This window comes from Mus musculus, chromosome 7, assembly GCF_000001635.26.
Source record: "Mus musculus strain C57BL/6J chromosome 7, GRCm38.p6 C57BL/6J".
Lineage (NCBI taxonomy): Eukaryota > Metazoa > Chordata > Mammalia > Rodentia > Muridae > Mus > Mus musculus.
The window spans coordinates 15,676,773-15,698,695 of record NC_000073.6 but is presented as its reverse complement, the minus strand read 5'-3'; the positions used below and the strand labels follow the sequence as shown (position 1 = coordinate 15,698,695).

At 40.9% G+C, this 21,923-nt stretch overlaps 1 non-coding gene and 1 pseudogene across 1 annotated transcript; both read right to left on the bottom strand.

The window, feature by feature from the left end:
- Window positions 1-3,378: 3,378 nt before the first annotated feature.
- Window positions 3,379-3,483, bottom strand: Gm23714. The gene has a single exon (XR_003947198.1). It is a non-coding gene; the product is annotated as a U6 spliceosomal RNA (small nuclear RNA).
- Obox4-ps33 (oocyte specific homeobox 4, pseudogene 33) lies at window positions 5,335-7,092 on the bottom strand (annotated as a pseudogene).

The following is a 21,923-nucleotide window of genomic DNA, read 5'->3' as shown; positions in this document are numbered from 1 at the left end:
ATTTCCAGAGTGGTTGTACAAGCTTGCCATCCCACCAACAATGGAGGAGTTTTCCTCTTTCTCAACATCCTCGCCAGCATCTGCTGTCACCTGAATTTTTGATCTTAGCCATTCTGACTGGTGTGAGATGGAATCTCAGGATTGTTTTGATTTGCATTTCTCTGATGATTAAGGATGTTGAACATTTTTTCAGGTGTTTCTCAGCCTTTCGGTATTTTCGGGTGAGAATTCTTTATTCAGCTCTGAGCCCCACCTTTTAAGGGGATTATTTGTTTTTCTGGAGTCCACCCTCTAAGTTCTTTATATATATTGGATATTAGTCCCCTATCTGATTTAAGATAGGTAAAGATCTTTTCCCAATCTGTTGGTGGTCTTTTTGTCTTATTGATGGTGTCTTTTGCCTTGCAGAAGCTTTGCAGTTTCTTGAGGTCCCATTTGTCAATCCTAGATCTTACAGCACAAGCCATTGCTGTTGTATTCAGGAATTTTATCCCTGTGCCCATATAGTCGAGACTTTTCCCCACTTTCTCCTCTCTAAGTTTCAGTGTCTCTGCTTTTATGTGAAGTTCCATGATCCACTTAGATTTTACCTCAGTACAAGGAGAGAGGAATGGGTTGATTCACATTCTTCTACATGATAACAACCAGTTGTGCCAGCACCTTTTGTTGAAAATGCTATCTTTCTTCCACTGGATGGTTTTAGCTCCTTTGTCGAACATCAATTGACCATAGGTGTGTGGGTTCATTTCTGGGTCTTCAATTCTATTCCATTGGTCTACTTGTCTGTCACTATACCATTACCATGCAGTTTTTATAACAATTGCTCTGTAGTAAAGCTTTAGGTCAGGCATGGTGATTCCACCAGAGGTACTTTTATCCTTGAGAAGAGCTTTTGCTATCCTAGGTTTTTTGTTATTCCAGATGAAGCCGCTGATTGCCTTTTCTAATTCGTTGAAGAATTGAGTTGGAGTTTTGATGGGGATTGCATTGAATCTGTAGATTGCTTTTGGCAAGATAGCCATTTTTACAATGTTGATCCTGCCAATCCATGAGCATGAGAGATCTTTCCATCTTCTGAGATCTTCTTTAATTTCATTCTTCAGAGATGTGAAGTTTTTTATCATAGAGATCTTTCACTTCCTTAGAGTCACGCCAAGATATTTTATATTATTTGTGACTCTTGAGAAGGGTGTTGTTTCCCTAATTTCTTTCTCAGCCTGTTTATTCTTTGTGTACAGAAAGGCCATTGACTTGTTTGAGTTAAATTTATATCGAGCTACTTCACCGAAGCTGTTTATCAGGTTTAGGAGTTCTCTGGTGGAATTTTTAGGGTCACTTATATATACTATCATATCATCTACAAAAAGTGATATTTTGACTTCATCTTTTCCAATTTGTATCCCCTTGATCTCCTTTTGTTGTCGAGTTGCTCTGACTAGGACTTCAAGTACCATGTTGAAGAGGTAGGGAGAAAGTGGGCAGCCCTGTCTAGTCCCTGATTTTAGTGGGATTGCTTCAAGCTTCTCACCATTTACTTTGATGTTGGCTACTAGTTTGCTGTAGCTTGCTTTTATCATGTTTAGGTATTGGCCTTGAATTCCTGATGTTTCCAAGAGTATTACCAAGTATGGGTGTTGGATCTTGTCGAATGCTTTTTCTGCATCTAATGAGATGATCATGTGGTTTTTGTCTTTGAGTTTGTTTATATAATTGATTACATTGATGGATTTCCGTATATTGAACCATCCCTGCATCCCAGGAATAAAAGCTACTTGGTCAGGATGGATGATTGCTTTAATGTGTTCTTGGATTCGATTCGCGAGAATTTTATTGAGGATTTTTGCATTGATATTCATAAGGGAAATTGGTTGAAGTTCTCTATCTTTGTTGGATCTTTTTGTGGTTTAGGTATCAGAGTAATTGTGGCTTCATAGAATGAGTTGGGTAGAGTTCCCTCTAGTTCTATTTTGTGGAATAGTTTGTGCAGAACTGGGATTAGATCTTCTTTGAAGGTCTGGTAGAACTCTGCACTAAACCCAGCTGGTCCTGGGCTGTTTTTGGCTGGGAGAATATTAATGACTGCTTCTATTTCTTTAGGGGATATGGGACAGTTTCAATCATTGACTTGATCCTGATTTAACTTTGGTAGCTGGTATCTGTCTAGAAATTTGTCCATTTCGTCCAGGTTTTCCAGTTTTGTTGAGGATAGCCTTTTGTAGAAGGATCTGATGGTGTTTTGGATTTCTTCAGGATCTGTTGTTACGTCTCCCTTTTCAGTTCTGATTTTGTTAATTAGGATGTTGTCCCTGTGCCCTCTAGTGAGTCTAGCTAAGGGTTTATCTATCTTGTTGATTTTCTCAAAGAACCAACTCCTCGTTTGGTTAATTCTTTGAATAGTTCTTCTTGTTTCCACTTGGTTAATTTCACCCCTGAGTTTGATTATTTCCTGCCGCTACTCCTCTTGGGCGAATTTGCTTCCTTTTTTTCTAGAGCTTTTAGATGTGTTGTCAAGCTGCTAGTATGTGCTCTCTACCGTTTCTTCTTGGAGGCACTCAGAGCTATGAGTTTCCCTCTTAGAAATGCTTTCATTTTGTCCCATAGGTTTGGGTATGTTGTGGCTTCATTTTCATTAAATTCTAAAAACTCTTTAATTTCTTTCTTTATTCCTTCCTTGACCAAGGTATCATTGAGAAGAGTGTTGTTCAGTTTCCACGTGAATGTTGGCTTTCCATTATTTATGTTGTTATTAAAAGATCAGCGTTAGTACATGGTGATCTGATAGGATGCATGGGACAATTTAAATATTTTTGTATATGTTAAGGCTTGTTTTGTGGCCAATTATATGGTCAATTTTGGAGAAGGTATCATGGGGTGCTGAGAAGAAGGTATATCCTTTTGTTTTAGGATAAAATGTTCTGTAGATATCTGTCAGGTCCATTTGTTTCATCACTTCTGTTAGTTTCACTGTGTCCTTTTTTAGTTTCTGTTTCCATGATCTGTCCATTGGTGAAAGTGGTGTGTTGAAGTCTCCCACTATTATTGTGTGAGGGCAATGTATGCTTTGAGCTTTACTAAAGTTTCTTTAATGAATGTGGCTGCCCTTGTATTTGGAGCATAGATATTCAGAATTGAGAGTTCCTCTTGGAGGATTTTACCTTTGATGAGTATGAAGTGCCCCTCCTTGTCTTTTTTGATGACTTTGGGTTGGAAGTCAATCTTATCAGATATTAGGATGGCTACTCCAGCTTGTTTCTTCATAGCATTTGCTTGGAAAATTGTTTTCCGGCCTTTCATTTTTAGGTAGTGTCTATCTTTTACTCTGAGATGAGTTTCCTGTAAGCAGCAAAATGTTGGGTCTTGTTTGTGTAGCCAATTTGTAAAAACATGGAACACTTCACGAATTTGCGTGTCAACCTTGTGCAGGGGCCATGCTAATTTTCTCTGTATCGTTCCAATTTTAGTATATTGCTGCCGAAGCGAGCACGCAATTTTTCAAGTCACTTCTGAACATTGTCATATCATTTAAATAAAGGTACTTTGATGTACTCCTTCCCCATATGTACCTCCTATACCTCCTACAAGTGTCTTTTTGATTAAGCTAAGAACTTCAAGTAATGCATTGAACAGATATGGAGAGAGTGGCAGCCTTGACTTGTTCCCAATTTTAGTGGAATTCTGTAAATGTTATGCCTGGTTCTTCCTCCCAGACTCTTCCTCCCAGAAATAAGTCTCAGATTAAAAAAAAACATTTTAAAATACCATGTCTAGGGCTGGAAAATGGCTCTGTGTTTAAGAGCACTGACTGCTCTTCCAGAGGTCCTGAATCAATTCCCAGGAACCACATGGTGGCTCAAACCATCTGTGAAGGGATGTAAGGCTCTCTGCTGGTGTGTCTGAAGACAGCTATAGCGTACTCGTGTACAAAAAATATTAAAAAAATACCATGCCTATAAATTTCAGCTCCTCTTTGACTAGATCATAACTTAGATGACTCAATTGTATTACCTTACCTTCTTCCATGTGGTTGATTACCTGTGCTCAGGTACTATACATCTGTCCTCCCTGACCCCCACATCTTCCTGAAGGCAGGTGTATTAACTCACCTGGAATTTCAACACTCAGGAGAAGCAAGAAGATGGCATGAAACACTTTGACAACCCATAATCCCTGTTTTCCTGATGTGAAGAGCAAGAAAGATACTATTGCTTTGATATTGATGGATGAAGATTCGCAGTCAAGAGGAAGGGATATGGGAGGCTTCTGCCATTACAGCTATTCATATGCCAACTTACCCCGCCTTCCTAGAAATTAGCATACTAGTAATAGAGGCACTGAAGAGAACACTTAAGTGGGTTGGGATACAGAAATGAACCTTTCCATAATGGGTGAGTAATGGAAGAGGTAGAAGGAGAAGGTGTATATTCTGTTATTGCGAAGTCCATGAAGATTATGTCCCCATACTCCAGTGACAATACAGAAGACAGAACTATGTCCGTTTTATAATTTTTTATTTTTTCACGCTTTGGGGAAGGGGAGGGCACAAAGGTGGGTAGACATAGCAGGACAGGGAACTGTGTGTAATCAAGTGGTAACCAATATAAAAATAGGAGAGAATCCATTTAATTGCTATGTTCAATGAATAGCTGTACCTTTGTGATACATTGAAAATAAATAACACTAGTTTAATTGCGACATTTTCACAAAGTCTTCCTTGAAAGCTTTCTACCTCATGTGTTCAGACAATCAGTCTCCAAGTTTAAACCTTTCACTTTGGTAGATGGAGAGAGGAGTGCCCCAAACTTCTGGATCAACAGTTCTTAGATGACATCCACAAGTCAGAAGTGCTCAGGGAAGTCAGACAGTGACACTTGGTCTGAGACAGAATCCAAGTCACTGAGATATACAGAGAAGAGCTGGTCTTATATAGCAGTCTGGTCTTAAACCCTATGAGTGTGTATTGAGCAATGGGTCTCCCTTGGATTCCCAGATGTCAAACCTTTGCTGGAATGTGGAGTTTGGGCTATTGCTGGTTCTTGATCTGCAGCAGGTTGTGCAGATAGTGCACAGATTGATAGTTGACAGACCATACCCCTGTTGCTGGGTTTCACTCAGCCTATAGAGACATCATGGCATCACTTAATAAATTCTCATTAATCTGAATAATGGACAAGGTTGACTCCGGGTCTGAGAACATACTTGGGCTGAAAGGAGGAGGAAAGCTGACATGACATGTTTCCTTCCACGCAGAAAATATGGATTCTGAGTCTGGAGATGTACTTGATGGGCTGCATGGAGGAGAACTGAACACAGACTGTCTCTCAGCCAAGGTATCCTGATAGGCAGAGCTTGGAAGAGAGACAGTGCCTTTAGGGCTTTCAGTTATTTCACAGGAATCCTGGCCATGCATCAAATTTTGCACCGTGTTCTTCTCCGTCTCCTTCCTTTGCTTCTTAGACCTTGTATTCTTTTGATAGATTTCACAGACCTGATCAATTTTGGAAAAGATGGCCATCTGGTCTAGGGAATTACTCAAGGGGCTGAGTTCAGGAAGAGGGCTCAAAACTGATGGTGTCTGGCACATGGAGAAGGTGGATTCTGAGTTTTGGGTCATACTTGGAGGTCCGAGTTGAGTAGAAAGGCTTAATCCTGAGGGTATGCCACACGAAGATTGAGCACTGGCTGGTGGAGAAGGTGAGGAAAGAACGTTGGAACAGCCAGACCTATCACTAGATAGGTGCCCCGGTTCCCTGGAAAGTTCTCTACATTTCTGCCTTTGATGCTCCGAGATAATGTGGCTCTTGCTGAAACACATGTCTTCCAAGGATTGATCAATGAGGGAAGAGTTGAATTCCTGGTGAGGGGAGTTCCTTGATGGTCTAAACTCAGGAGGATAGCTGACATTCACATGTCTCTGGCACACAGAATCTGGACTGGCAGCGAAATCAGGAACTTCACCACCACTGCTGGAAGTAGGCCTATAGTGAGGTCCACTTCCAATTCTCCGAGGGAGTTGTGAACTCTTCCGACATTCTTTAGCTCGTCTGTTCTTGAACCAGGTCTGGAAAACAAAGGAGACATCAGAGGAATACCTGATTGCTCCTAACGGGACCACAGGTTGAAGCCTTTAGATGGGAGGTGTTTTTATAGCCATAGAAACTGCATGAGGCAGAAACAGAGAAGTCTGAGGCTCTAAATCCTAAAGAGATCGCAGTAAGGTAGGATGTATATGACTTGGCACCAAAATCTGGGGAAGATTCAGGTAGTGTGTCCTGTGTCTTAGTAGAAGCCGTGGTGTATGGGTCTCTAAGACCCTGCAGGAAAATAATCTTGACCCAAAATGGTACCAGGTTGAATCAGAATGGGAGGTCCAGCCCTAGAGGGCTGAATATCCAGCATTCACAAATCTCCAAGGTGCCCATAGCACATAAGAAGCACAGAGTTCAGGTAATTGATTGAGGAAGAGACCCTTTTGGTGTTGAACAGAGGGAAAAGAGAGAGGCATACCTGGATCTTGTATTCTGTCACACCAATCAGTAATGCCAGTGCCTTCCGATGTTCCAGGTCTGGGTTCTGGCACTGGTGAAAATGTTCTTGCAGCAGACACTTTTGTTCTTTGGAGTACACGGTGCGTTCCTTTCGACACTTTCTTGGAGCCACAGGGCCAGATTGTTTGTTATAATATTTATCTGACAGTGGCATAGAACCTATGGGAACAGGGAAACCAGAACTCACTGAGGGTCTTGAAAGTATCTGATGACTTGGCTGCCCTGAGAGTCTTCTCAGAGTTGGTAAACCTGGGCCCATTACAACACTTGTTTGCATTCGCATACCCGAGTTTCTGGATGGTTCTTGGGACTCTTTCTGATGTAGGTCCCTTTCATGGACTGAATGACTTGATTGCAGTGGACGTTTTGGGGTCACTAGAGGACTCTGACACATTTGAAAAGGTAAGTACCTTGTAGGCTCTTTAGGCACTAGGAAACTGGTTTCTCTGGGTATATTTGAAGCCATTTGGAATTTAGGATGCAAGGAGGAATCTTTGGACATCTATGTGCTCTGAACTGATTGGAGTATGTTCCTGCACTGGAGAACCTGGATATAGGAAACACATCAAAAGAGCTCCAGAGAGCACCCATTTATACATCATGCCTACACAGCATTTGCTTTGGACTTCTTAGAAAGCAGGAATCAGGATTCCTCAGGTGGCCTCAGTCTTCCTGACAAACTGCCTCTGATTCCCAAAATCAGCATTCTCAGTATTGCAATAGACATGAAATTAGCTCCAGTGTTAATATCAGACCACAAAATAGGGCAATTGGCTGTCATCCCCTTGGGTTTAAAGCTAACATATCCTCTTCATTTCCACTGGTGTTCTCTCTCTCTCCCAACAAGGAGTCACGGGCCATGGAACAGGCAGCATCCATGTGATCCCACCCCACCCCTATCTCCTACACAAGAGCATTGATGATCTAATTACCCAGTATATCATGGGCTCTTACACCTAACCTAGACCTACCCTAGTATTGAAACTCTACTCCATGGACTTGGTCTTAATTGAATCTCCACCCAGTACACCCACATAGGTTCCTCTTTCATCCCCTCACATCCAGCAGATATTCCCACCCTGTAGCCTGGCTCAGTTGGCAGATATAACTTATGGAAACTTGGACAGGTGGCAGACACCTCTTTTGAGACAAGTTTTGTCTGTCTGACTTTGGCTGTCCTACAACTCGATTTGAAGACAAGGATGAAATTGAGCTCTCAGAGATACACCTGTCTGTGACGAACCTGTCCAGTGCCTCAAATAAATGCATGTAACACCGTATTGGACTCATTCTTTGGGGAGTCCTGCCCTCTTTGGTTTCATCCAGAAGAAATTTGTTCTACAATCTTCTGGGACCATCTCAAAAAACACCTCTTCTCATGCTAGAGCCCAAGGGGACCTGCTCATTCCTGCCCACTGTTTTCACCTTTTAATTGCCCTCTCTTTTCTTTTCTTGTCTCTTTCCTTTCCTTTCCTTTCCTTTCCTTTCCTTTCCTTTCCTTTCCTTTCCTTTCCTTTCCTTTCCTTTCCTTTCCTTTCCTTTCCTTTCCTTTTCCTTTTCCTTTTTTTTCCTTTTCCCTTTCCTTTCCTTTCCTTTCCTTTCCTTTCCTTTCCTTTCCTTTCCTTTCCTTTCCTTTTCCTTTTCCTTTTCCTTTTCCTTTTCCTTTTCCTTTCCTTTCCTTTCCTTTTCTTTCCTTTTTTTCTTTCCTTTCCTTTCCTTTCCTTTCCTTTCCTTTCCTTTCCTTTCCTTTTTCTTTTCCTTTTCCTTTTCCTTTTCCTTTTCCTTTTCCTTTTCCTTTTCCTTTCCTTTCCTTTCCTTTCCTTTCCTTCCCTTCCCTTCCCTTCCCTTCCCTTTCCTTTCTTTTCCTTCCTTTCTTCTCTCTCTCTCTCTCTCTCTCTCTCTCTCTCTCTCTCCCTTTTTTTCCTTTTTTCTTTTTCAAAATTGAGAATGGCAATTGTACATGTCCCTCACTTTCTGGATCCCACTACAATAACAAGCCAACCCTCAATATCAGAGTCCCACTGCCAATGGGTCCGGAGAACTGGGGTAAAATGTGAGCTCCACAAACCCAATATGATTACCTCTTCTTGTTGAATGAGGACCTGTTTAGTCATAAAGCTGACAAGTTGTCACACTTTCCAGTCAATATACCACCACCATGGTTTATTTTGGCCACCCCAGAGCTCACTTTGGTCCCAAGTCCACTCGAGATCTTATTGTGTGTTCATCCTACTCCTGCATGCCCATTTAAAGGGAAATAAATCAGAGAAACCCCACAGTTTAAATCTCCTCTTGTCAAGCCTCTATATCTAATGACTCAGGCTTTCTATACAACACAGCCCTCAGACCAGTGCCTAGAATTCAGAACAGAGAATCTAGGAGCCTCCTTAAGCTCATTCACAGACTGCTTGAATCCCTGCACCTGACTGATACTCAGCTCCTCATTTACATATTTTCTGCCTATCAAGCAACCATAGAAGCCAAATAGTGTGATCCAAGTTCCCCTTCTACTTTCTCCCAGTATTACCCTCTGTGATATCCCCTTCACACAACAACCTGAAACACATCATGATGCCCACTACCTCAACAGGTATCCAGTGGGCTGCTGTATCTTGGCCAATCCGCTATTTGACTTCTATTCAGAGGACCTGCACTTACATATCTCTCCAAACTCACTCTTTGGAATCTTTGAACCCTACGAACTTTCAAATCCATTATCCGCATTCACATTTGGTGCCACGCTGGTTTCAGAGTAACTGCTTAGAGCCCTACTCGTATGGGTATAATTCTACTTGTTTTTTTGTCTTTTGAGTCAGAGTGTCTCTACTAGCCCAGGCTATTCTAGACTTACTGAACATCAAAGGGCTCAGGTCTCTTCTTGGCTGGTACACAAAAGCACAGTAGCTGGGCCAGCAACATGGGGTCTTACCAGCCGTCTTGTTCTGTCATCTATGATCCCTGAATGCTTATGTTTTCCAGTGTTAACATCTATGTGGAAACATCTGCACTGCTCCTGCCTTTTCTCCAAGCTGCCCACTCAACTCTGGGGATGTGTTGGACCTCAATATCCAAACATGTACATCAGCTGCAGAATGATCACAAAAACCTCTTCATCTGCTAGATCCCTCTCTCCTCCATGAGATTAGCCACCCTCAGCATAGCCAATATATAAAAAATATATTCAGGACAAACACTCACCTGACAAACACTAGTTCTCTTTATCTTGTTCAGATTTCTTTCTGTTTGAACACTTCCTCAGGGAACAGCCTTATATACCTTGTCTGGGCAGGAACCTCAAATCTCCACCCACTCTTTGGCTCCTCCCACTCTGTGGACCTTCAAATTCAGTAGATAAACACTCCCTTCAGTTCCACTGGGATTTTGGCCCCACCCTAGAGAGTCTTTGTCTTTTTGATTGAATTACATTTTTTTGTTGTTTTGTTTATTTGTAAGTCAGTGTCTGTCACTGAGGGAAGTTGTCTTCATAGTCTATAAGGTGTCTAGTTCTCCCAAAAAAACAAATTCCTGGCTATTTAGGGGAAAATTTCCTACAATTCATTGCATCAGCCTTGCTGTCAGTATACCTTAATTCAAAGTACTCAGGAGTCAGAGGCAGGTCATCTGTGTGACTTCTAAACCGCCTTTCTCTACATAACACTTTACAGGACAAATAGAGCTACACAGAATAAAACAACCTCAAAATTACAAATATGCATCTAGAGAGATGAATATTTATGTAATCATAATCTTTCTCCTCCCCATGCTCTTATTCACATGTATACCCATCATACTTCAAGATCATGCTCTTAGCCATTCTGACTGGTGTGAGGTGGAATCTCAGGGTTGTTTTGATTTGCATTTCCTGATGATTAAGGATGTTGAACATTTTTTCAGGAGCTTCTCAGCCATTGGGTATTCTTCAGGTGAGAATTCTTTGTTTAGCTCTGAGCCCCATTTTTTAATGGGGTTATTTGATTTTCTGTAGTCCACCTTCTTGATTTCTTTATATATATTGGATAGCAGTCCCCTCTCTGATTTAGGATAGGTAAAGATCCTTTCCCAATCTGTTGGTGGCCTTTTTTGTCTTATTGACTGTGTCTTTTGCCTTGCAGAAGCTTTGCAATTTTATGAGGTCTCATTTTGATTCTTGATCTTAACAGCACAAGCCATTGCTGATCTATTCAGGATTTTTCCCCTGTACCCATATCTTCGAGGCTTTCCCCTACTTTCTCCTCCATATGTTTCAGTATGTCGGGTTTTATGTGGAGTTCCTTAATCCACTTTGATTTGACCTTAGTACAAGGAGATAGGAATTGATCAATTTTTCATTCTTCTACATGATAACCGCAAGTTTTGCCAGCACCATTTATTGAAAATGCTGGTTCCCCCCCCCCCCCCACTGGACGTTTTTTGCTCCCTTGTCAAAGATCAAGTGACCATAGGTGTGTGGGTTTATTTCTGGGTCTTCAATTCTATTCCATTGGTCTACTTGTCTGTCGCTATTCCAGTACCATGCATTGTTATCACAATTGCTCTGTAGTACAAGTTTAGGACACCATGGTGAATCCACCGGAGGTTTTTTTTTTTTATCCTTGAGCAGAATTTTTGCTATCCTAGGTTTTTTATTATTCCAGACGAATTTGCAGATTGCCCTTTCTAATTCGTTGAAGAATTGAGTTGGAATTTTGATGGGGATTGCATTGAATCTGTAGATTGTTTTTTGGCAAGATAGACATTTTTACTATATTGATCCTGCCAATCCATGAGCATGGGAGATCTTTCCATCTTCTGAGATCTTCCTTAGTTTCTTTCTTCAGAGACTTGAAGTTCTTATCATACAGATCTTTCACTTCCTTAGTTAGAGTTAAGCCAAGGTATTTTATATTATTTGTGACTATTGAGAAGGGTGTTGTTTCCCTAATTTCTTTCTTAGCCTGTTTATCCTTTGTGTAGAGAAAGCCATTGACTTGTTTGAGTTAATTTTATATCCAGCTACTTCACTGAAGCTGTTTATCAAGTTTAGGAGTTCTCTGGTGGAATTTTTAGGGTCACTTACATATACTATCATATCATCTCGAAAAAGTGATATTTTGACTTCTTCCTTTTCAATTTGTATCCCCTTGATATCCTTTTGTTTTAGAATTGCTCTGGATAGGACTTCAAGTACAGTGTTGAATAGGGGGGGGGGGGGGAGAAAGTGGGCAGCCTTGTCTAGTCCCTGATATTAGTGGGATTGCTTCCAGCTTCTCACCATTTACTTTGATGTTGGCTACTGGTTTGCTGTAGATTGCTTTTTATCATGTTTAGATATTGGCCTTGAATTCCTGATCTTTCCAAGACTTTTATTCTGAATGGTTGTTGGATTTTGTCAAATGCTTTCTCTGCATATATGGCTAAGATAAAAAAATTCAGGGGACAGCAGATGCTGGCGAAGATGTTGAGAACGAGGAACACTCCTCCCTTGGTGGGATTGCATGCTTGTACAAATATTCTGGAAATCAGTCTGGCGGTTCGTCAGAAAATTGGACATAGTACTACTGGAGGATCCTGCAATACCTCTCCTGGGCATATATCCAGAAGATGTTCCAACAGGTAGGAAGGACACATGCTCCACTATGTTCATAGCAGCCTTATTTATAATAGCCAGAAGCTTGAAAGAACCCAGATGCCCCTCAAAAGAGGAATGGATACAGAAAATGTGGTACATTTACAGAATGGAGTACTACTCAGCTACTAAAGACAATGAATTGAAGAAATTGTTAGGCAAATGGATGGATCTGTAGCATATCATCTTCATTGAGATAATGGAATCACAAAAGAACACATATGGTATACACTCATTTGTAAGGGGATATTAGCCCAGGTATTTAGAATACCCAAGATACAACTTGCAAAACATATGAAATTCAAGAAGAAGGAAGACCAAAGTGTGGATACTTAGCTCCTTCTTTTTTTTTTTCTTTCCATTTTTTATTAGGTATTTAGCTCATTTACATTTCCAATGCTATACCAAAAGTCCCCCATACCCACCCACCCCCACTCCCCTACCCGCCCACTCCCCCTTTTTGGCCCTGGCGTTCCCCTGTTCTGGGGCATATAAAGTTTGTGTGTTTAATGGGCCTCTCTTTCCAGTGATGGCCGACTAGGCCATCTTTTGATACATATGCAGCTAGAGTCAAGAGCTCCGGGGTACTGGTTAGTTCATAATGTTGATCCACCTATAGGGTTGCAGATCCCTTTAGCTCCTTGAGTACTTTCTCTAGCTCCTCCATTGGGAGCCCTGTAATCCATCCGTTAGCTGACTGTGGGCATCCACTTCTGTGTTTGCTAGGCCCCGGCATAGTCTCACAAGAGACAGCTACATCTGGGTCCTTTCGATAAAATCTTGCTAGTGTATGCAATGGTGTCAGCGTTTGGATGCTGATTATGGGGTGGATCCCTGGATAAGTCAGTCTCTACATGGTCCATCCTTTCATCTCAGCTCCAAACTTTGTCTCTGTAACTCCTTCCAAGGGTGTTTTGTTCCCACTTCTAAGGAGGGGCATAGTGTCCACACTTCAGTCTTCGTTTTTCTTGAGTTTCATGTGTTTAGGAAATTGTATCTTATATCTTGGGTATCCTAGGTTTTGGGCTAATATCCACTTATCAGTGAATACATATTGTGTGAGTTCCTTTGTGAATGTGTTACCTCACTCAGGATGATGCCCTCCAGGTCCATCCATTTGGCTAGGAATTTCATAAATTCATTCTTTTTAATAGCTGAGTAGTACTCCATTGTGTAGATGTACCACATTTTCTGTATCCATTCCTCTGTTGAGGGGCATCTGGGTTCTTTCCAGCTTCTGGCTATTATAAATAAGGCTGCTATGAACATAGTGGAGCATGTGTCCTTCTTACCAGTTGGGGCATCTTCTGGATATATGCCCAGGAGAGGTATTGCTGGATCCTCCGGTAGTACTATGTCCAATTTTCTGAGGAACCGCCAGACGGATTTCCAGAGTGGTTGTACAAGCCTGCAATCCCACCAACAATGGAGGAGTGTTCCTCTTTCTCCACATCCTCGCCAGCATCTGCTGTCACCTGAATTTTTCATCTTAGACATTCTGACTGGTGTGAGGTGGAATCTCAGGGTTGTTTTGATTTGCATTTCCCTGATGATTAAGGATGTTGAACATTTTTTCAGGTGCTTCTCTGCCATTCGGTATTCCTCAGGTGAGAATTCTTTGTTCAGTTCTGAGCCCCATTTTTTAATGGGGTTGTTTGATTTTCTGAAGTCCACCTTCTTGAGTTCTTTATATATGTTGGATATTAGTCCCCTATCTGATTTAGGATAGGTAAATATCCTTTCCCAATCTGTTGGTGGTCTCTTTGTCTTATTGACGGTGTCTTTTGCCTTGCAGAAACTTTGGAGTTTCATTAGGTCCCATTTGTCAATTCTCGATCTTACAGCACAAGCCATTGCTGTTCTGTTCAGGAATTTTTCCCCTGTGCCCATATCTTCAAGGCTTTTCCCCACTTTCTCCTCTATAAGTTTCAGTGTCTCTGGTTTTATGTGAAGTTCTTTGATCCATTTAGATTTGACCTTAGTACAAGGAGATAAGTATGGATCGATTCGCATTCTTCTACATGATAACAACCAGTTGTGCCAGCACCATTTGTTGAAAATGCTGTCTTTCTTCCACTGGATGGTTTTAGCTCCCTTGTCGAAGATCAAGTGACCATAGGTGTGTGGGTTCATTTCTGGGTCTTCAATTCTATTCCATTGGTCTACTTGTCTGTCTCTATACCAGTACCATGCAGTTTTTATCACAATTGCTCTGTAGTAAAGCTTTAGGTCAGGCATGGTGATTCCACCAGAGGTTCTTTTATCCTTGAGAAGACTTTTTGCTATCCTAGGTTTTTTGTTATTCCAGATGAATTTGCAAATTGCTCCTTCTAATTCGTTGAAGAATTGAGTTGGAATTTTGATGGGGATTGCATTTAATCTGTAGATTGCTTTTGGCAAGATAGCCATTTTTACAATATTGATCCTGCCAATCCATGTGCATGGGAGATCTTTCCATCTTCTGAGATCTTCTTTAATTTCTTTCTTCAGAGACTTGAAGTTTTTATCATACAGATCTTTCACTTCCTTAGTTAGAGTCACGCCGAGATATTTTATATTATTTGTGACTATTGAGAAGGGTGTTGTTTCCCTAATTTCTTTCTCAGCCTGTTTATTCTTTGTGTAGAGAAAGGCCATTGACTTGTTTGAGTTAATTTTATATCCAGCTACTTCACCGAAGCTGTTTATCAGGTTTAGGAGTTCTCTGGTGGAATTTTTAGGGTCACTTATATATACTATCATATCATCTGCAAAAAGTGATATTTTGACTTCCTCCTTTCCAATTTGTATCCCCTTGATCTCCTTTTGTTGTCGAATTGCTCTGGCTAATACTTCAAGTACTATGTTGACAAGGTAGGGAGAAAGTGGGCAGGCTTGTCTAGTCCCTGATTTTAGTGGGATTGCTTCCAGCTTCTCTCCATTTACTTTGATGTTGGCTACTGGTTTGCTGTAGATTGCTTTTATCATGTTTAGGTATGGGCCTTGAATTCCTGATCTTTCCAGAACTTTTTCATGAATGGGTGTTGGATCTTGTCAAATGCTTTTTCTGCATCCAACGAGATGATCATGTGGTTTTTGTCTTTGAGTTTGTTTATATAGTGGATTACATTGATGGATTTTCGTATATTAAACCATCCCTGCATTCCTGGAATAAAACCTACTTGGTCAGGATGGATGATTGCTTTAATGTGTTCTTGGATTCGGTTAGCGAGAATTTTATTGAGGATTTTTGCATCGATATTCATAAGAGAAATTGGTCTGAAGTTCTCTATCTTTGTTGGATCTTTCTGTGGTTTAGGTATCAGAGTAATAGTGGCTTCATAAAATGAGTTGGGTAGAGTACTTTCTACTTCTATCTTGTGAAAAAGTTTGTGCAGAACTGGAATTAGATCTTCTTTGAAGGTCTGATAGAACTCTGCACTAAACCCGTCTGGTCCTGGGCTTTTTTTGACTGGGAGACTATTTATAGCTGCTTCTATTTCTTTAGGGGATATGGGACTGTTTAGAAGGTCAACTTGATCCTGATTCAACTTTGGTACCTGGTATCTGTCCAGAAATTTGTCCATTTCGTCCAGGTTTTCCAGTTTTGTTGAGTATAGCCTTTTGTAGAAGGATCTGATGGTGTTTTGGATTTCTTCAGGATCTGTTGTTATGTCTCCCTTTTCATTTCTGATTTTGTTAATTAGGATTTTGTCTCTGTGCCCTCTAGTGAGTCTAGCTAAGGGTTTATCTATCTTGTTGATTTTCTCAAAGAACCAACTCCTCGTTTGGTTAATTCTTTGAATAGTTCTTCTTGTTTCCACTTGGTTGATTTCACCCCTGAGTTTGATTATTTCCTGCCGTCTACTCCTCTTGGGTGAATTTGCTTCCTTTTTTTCTAGAGCTTTTAGATGTGTTGTCAAGCTGCTAGTATGTGCTCTCTCCCGTTTCTTCATGGAGGCACTCAGAGCTATGAGTTTCCCTCTTAGAAATGCTTTCATTGTGTCCCAAAGGTTTGGGTACGTTGTGGCTTCATTTTCATTAAACTCTAAAAAGTCTTTAATTTCTTTCTTTATTCCTTCCTTGACCAAGGTATCATTGAGAAGAGTGTTGTTCAGTTTCCACGTGAGTGTTGGCTTTCTGTTATTTTTTTTGTTATTGAAGATCAGCCTTAGTGCATGGTGATCTGATAGGATACATGGGACAATGTCAATATTTTTGAATCTGTTGAGACCTGTTTTGTGACCTATTATGTGGTCAGTTTTGGAGAAGGTACCATGAGGTGCTGAGAAGAAGGTATATCCTTTTGTTTTAGGATAAAATGTTCTGTAGATATCTGTCAGATCCATTTGTTTCATCACTTCTGTTAGTTTCAGTGTGTCCCTGTTTAGTTTCTGTTTCCATGATCTGTCCATTGGTGAAAGTGGTGTGTTGAAGTCTCCCACTATTATTGTGTGAGGTGCAATGTGTGCTTTGAGCTTTACTAAAGTTTCTTTAATGAATGTGGCTGCCCTTGTATTTGGCGCATAGATATTCAGAATTGAGAGTTCCTCTTGGAGGATTTTACCTTTGATGAGAACAAAGTGCCCCTCCTTGTCTTTTTTGATGACTTTGGGTTGGAAGTCAATCTTATCAGATATTAGGATGGCTACTCCAGCTTGTTTCTTCATACCATTTGCTTGGAAAATTGTTTTCCAGCCTTTTATTCTGAGGTAGTGTCTATCTTTTTCTCTGAGATGTGTCTCCTGTAAACAGCAAAATGTTGGGTCTTGTTTGTGTAGTCAGTTTGTTAGTCTATGTCTTTTTATTGGGGAGTTGAGACCATTGATGTTAAGAGATATTAAGGAAAAGTAATTGTTGCTTCCTGTTATTTTTGTTGTTAAAGTTGGCATTCTGTTCTTGTGGCTGTCTTCCTTTAGGTTTGTTGAGGGATTACCTTCTTGTTTTTTCTAGGGCATTGTTCCCGTTCTTGTATTGGTTTTTTTCTGTTATTAACCTTTGAAGGGCTGGATTCGTGGAGAGATAATGTGAGAATTTGGTTTTGTCGTGGAATACTTTGGTTTCTCCATCTATGGTAATTGAGAGTTTGGCTGGGTATAGTAGCCTGGGCTGGAATTTGTGTTCTCTTAGTGTCTGTATAACATCTGTCCAGGCTCTTCTGGCTTTCATAGTCTCTGGTGAAAAATCTGGTGTAATTCTGATAGGCTTCCTTTGTATGTTACTTGACCTTTTTCCCTTACTGCTTTTAGTATTCTATCTTTATTTAGTGCATTTGTTGTTCTGATTATTATGTGTCGGGAGGAATTTCTTTTCTGGTCCAGTCTATTTGGAGTTCTGTAGGCTTCTTGTATGTTCATAGGTATCTCTTTCTTTATATTTGGGAAGTTTTCTTCAATAATTTTGTTGAAGATGTTTGCTGGTCCTTTGAGTTGAAAATCTTCATTCTCATCCACTCCTATTATCCGTAGGTTTGGTCTTCTCATTGTGTCCTGGATTTCCTGGATATTTTGAGTTAGGATCTTTTTGCATTTTCCATTTTCTTTGATTGTTGTGCCGATGTTCTCCATGGAATCTTCTGCACCTGAGATTCTCTCTTCCATCTCTTGTATTCTGTTGCTGATGCTCAAATCTATGGTTCCAGATTTCTTTCCTAGGGTTTCTATCTCCAGTGTTGCCTCACTTTGAGTTTTCTTTATTGTTTCTACTTCCCTTTTTAGGTCTAGTATGGTTTTGTTCATTTCCATCACCTGTTTGTATGTTTTTTCCTCTTTTTCTGTAAGGACTTCTACCTGTTTGATTGTGTTTTCCTGTTTTTCTTTAAGGACTTGTAACTCTTTAGCAGTGTTCTCCTGTATTTCTTTAAGTGATTTATTAAAGTCCTTCTTGATGTCCTCTACCATCACCATGAGATATGCTTTTAAATCTAGGTCTAGGTTTTCGGGTGTGTTGGGGTGCCCTGGACTGGGCGACGTGGGAGTGCTGGGTTCTGATGATGGTGAGTGGTCTTGGTTCCTGTTAGTAGGATTCCTACTTTTACCTTTCACCATCTGGTAATCTCTGGAGTTAGTAGTTATAGTTGACTCTGTTTAGAGATTGTTCTTCTGGTGATTCTGTTACCGTCTCTCAGCAGACCTGGGAGACAGATTCTCTCCTCTGAGTTTCAGTGCTCAGAGCACTCTCTGCTGGCAAGCTCTCTTACAGGGAAGGTGCGCAGATATCTTGTTTTTGGACCTCCTCCTGGTCGAAGAAGAAGGCCCAAAACAGGGCCTCTCTCAGAAGCTGTGTTGCTTTGGCAGTTCCCAGAAGCTGTCAGCTTCTGTGGTGCAGACTCTCACCTGTGCAGACTAAAATCCTAAGTTCCAGGGAGTCCTGGAACCAAGATGGTGACCGCTGCTCCTGAGGCTGAGGCCGTCTCCCGAGCCAGGCGGACACCTGTCCTCTGGTCCGGATGGTGGCCGGTTGTCTGTGGCCCGCCCAGGCTGCTGCCTCAGAGGCTCTCACTTAGCTCCTTCTTATAATTTTAAACAAAATACCCATGGATTGTGTTACAGTGACAAAGTTCAGGGCAGATATTGAAGAAATGACCATCCAGAGACTGCCCTACTTGGGGATACACCCCATAAACCACCACCAAACCCAGACACTAGGCAGATGCCAGCAAGAGCCTGCTGACAGGAGCCTAATATAGCTGTTTTCTGTGAGGCTGTGCCAGTGCCTGGCAAATACTGAAGTGGATGCTGACAGTCATCCATTGGACTGAGCACTAGATCACCAATTAAGAAGCAAGAGAAATATCCAGGAAGCTGAAGGGGACTTAGTCCCCATAGAAGAAACAACAATATGAACTAATTAGTACTCTCAGAGCTCCTTGGAACTTGTCTTAGTCAGGGTTTCTATTCCTTCACAAACATGACCAAGAAACATGTTGGGTAGGACAGGGTTTATTCGGTTTACACTTCCATACTGCTGTTTATCACCAAAGGAAGTCAGGCCTGGAACTCAAGCAGGGCAGGAAGCAGGAGCTGATGCAGAGGCCCTGGCTGGATGTTCTTTAATGGCTTGCTTCCCCTGGCTTGCTCAGCCTGCTCTCTTATAGAACCAAGACTACCAGCCCAGAGATGGTTCCACTCACATGGGGCCTTTCCCCTTTGATCACTAATTGAGAAAATTCCTTACAGTTGTATCTCATGGAGGGCCCCCGACCAGTGTCTCTAGTTGCATATGTAGCAGAGGATGATCTAGTATGCCATCATTGGGAAGAGAGGCTCTTGGTATTGCAAAGACCATATGCACCAGTACAGGGGAATGCCAGGGCCAGGAAGCAGGAGTTGGTGGGTTGAGGAACAGGGCAAGGGGAGGGTATAGGGGACTTTCGGGATAGCATTTGAAATGTAAAGGAAGAAAATAGCTACTAAAATTAATTGATTAATTAATTAATACATAAACACATGAAACATAAATAAATAAATGCCAGGAGAGGAATTGGAAAGGTAAAGAAAAAGGGAGGTGCTGGCAGCATGAGAAGAGAAGGCAGTTTTGCAGAAGAATTTGTTAGCACACAGTTTGACCAGGAGAAGCAAAGCTGAGAATGACAGTAGGCTAGAGCAGTTGTTATACTTTAGAGTATGGCATTGTGAAACTTGGAGAAGGGACTGTTTAAGCAATCTTTAAAAAACTAAGGGAGGAACTGTTGGTATAAATGTTTAAAAGAACTGGGAGGGAAACTTGGATTGGGGAAGGAGTTAAGAGAATTGTTCAGTGAAAATAGCCACTTTACAAAAGAGTCCCCCAGGTGGTGCTGGTTTTGAAGATCTGACAGGAGCATAAAGAGCAGCTGAGCGTTGGCACTCTGTAGCAGAGGTGTAGTCCCTGAAGGTAGTCCAGGTGAGGCTACTGTTGAAAGTGCGGGCCAGTTGCAGCAGAAAACCCCAGCATTTGGAGACAGCAGCAACCATGGGATAGTTACACAGAAGAGCAGCAGCAGTGAGATAGATCCACGCCAGACCCTAGGAGACAAGCTCCGGTGATGCATTGGCCAGAGCTGCAGACATTCGAATTGGAAAATTGCATTTAAAGTAGTCTTTTTTACCTTTTATTAAACATAGCTTCTCTTCTTATACAATATACTCCGAAAAGAAATTTCCCTCCCTCTACTCTTCCCACTTCTTTTTCCCTCCTCTTCCAACAGGGTCCACACCATTTCTCTCTCTTATTAGGCTTCTAAGAGGTAACTTTAAAAAACAGTAAAATATAGAAGACGAAACAAAAGCTACCATATGGAGCTTGGGCCTAACAAGTCAAGAGAAATATTCCTGACAGGAATGTTATAGAAACAATATGAAAAACCTGGCAGGAATGGAACAAAGTGTCTACAGTTATGCTTGGAGGGGTCAGTTTTCAACAACATCTTTTCCCCACTTTATATCAGGCTCACTGTATCTGGTATTATGTTGAGGTCTATAATCCACTTGGTCTTGAGTTTCTTGCAGGGTTATAAATATGTATCTATATTTATCCTTCTACAGGGAGGTATCTAGTCTGACAAGCATGTGGTGATGTCTACTCACTAGGTGTGAATTGTTTTCTTCTTCATCAAAAAATAAGGAATTGATATATGCATGTATTTATGTGCAGGTATTAAGTTTAATATAACTGAAAAATGTGTCTGTTTTTATGATAATACTCTGCTGTTTTTAATAACATAATTCAGGGTGTAGTCCATTTTGCTGAAGGTGACTGCTTCAGCAGTTCTTTTATTATTCAGGAGAGTTTTTCATAGTCTGGGTTATTTGTCTTTCCATAACTAAGTGGAAATTGTCCTCTGAAGATGTGTGAATCATTGTATGGGAATTTTGATGGGGATTGCACTGAATCTATAGATTGCTTTTGGTAGGCTGGCTGAGGATTGGAGATCTTTCTATCTTCTGATACCTTCTTCAATATTTTTCCTGAAATTTTTATCATAGAATATTTTTACTTGCTTGGTTAGAATTGCCTCAAGATATTTCACATTACTTGGGGCAATGTTAAAGGGTTTTTGCTTAATTTTTTTCTTAGTCAAATTGTTGTTTGTATAGAGAGGGGTACTGATTTTTCTGGTTAATTTAACACTACAGGTACTCTGCTGAAAGTGTTTCTCAATCATAGACATTCACTAGTGCAATTTCTCAAGTCACTTCTGAACATTGTCATATCATTTAAATAAAGGTACTTTGACATACTCCTTCCCCATATGTATTTCCTTTACCTCCTACAAGTGTCTTCTTGCTTAAGCTAAGAACTTCAAGTAATGCATTGAACAGATATGGAGAGAGTGGCAGCCTTGACTTGTTCCCAATTTTAGTGGAATTCTGTAAATGTTATGCCTGGTTCTTCCTCCCAGACTCTTCCTCACAGAAATAAGTCTCAGATTAAAAAAATATTTTAAAATACCATGCCTAGGGCTGGAAAATGGCTCTGTGGTTCTGAGCACTGACTGCTCTTCCAGAGGTCCTAAATCAATTCCCAGCAACCAAATGGTGGCTCACAACCATCTGTGAAGGGACGTAAGGCTCTCTGCTGGTGTGTCTGAAGACAGCTATAGTGTACTCATATACATAAAATAAATATTAAAAAATACCATGCCTATAAAGTTTAGCTCCTCTTTGACTAGATCATAACTTAGATGACTCAATTGTATTACCCTACCTTCTTCCATGTGGTTGATTGCCTGTGTTCAGGTACTATGCATCTGTCCTCCCTGACCCCCACATCTTCCTGAAGACATGTGTATTAACTCACCTGGATTTTCAACA